This window comes from Grammomys surdaster, unplaced genomic scaffold, assembly GCF_004785775.1.
Source record: "Grammomys surdaster isolate TR1022 unplaced genomic scaffold, NIH_TR_1.0 133, whole genome shotgun sequence".
Taxonomy (NCBI): Eukaryota; Metazoa; Chordata; class Mammalia; order Rodentia; family Muridae; genus Grammomys; species Grammomys surdaster.
This window is the reverse complement of record NW_021604591.1, coordinates 11,172,487-11,172,820: the sequence shown is the minus strand read 5'-3', so window position 1 is coordinate 11,172,820 and position 334 is coordinate 11,172,487.

The following is a 334-nucleotide window of genomic DNA, read 5'->3' as shown; positions in this document are numbered from 1 at the left end:
TTTTTTTTTTTATTTAAAGCAAATTTATAATTGTTACAGAAAATCTGCTAAACATCTGAAAGAACAACGTGTTTTACAGTACTCGCCTTTCCATAGGAAGCCAGTCAGTATCTCCATCAGTATCTTCTGAAGACACTGGTCTCTATCTCTGCATCCAAATTACAGTCAAGTCCTTCTGCATGCAGAGAGGTGCAGTGCAGAATAATCACTTTTCTAGTTTTTCAGGCCATTCCAAATGTAAGTCTTCTTCTATTTTGTACTTTTTTTTTCTTCTTTTTTCTTTTTTCTTTTTTTATTGGATGATTTATTTACATTTCCTATGTTGTCCCCTTAC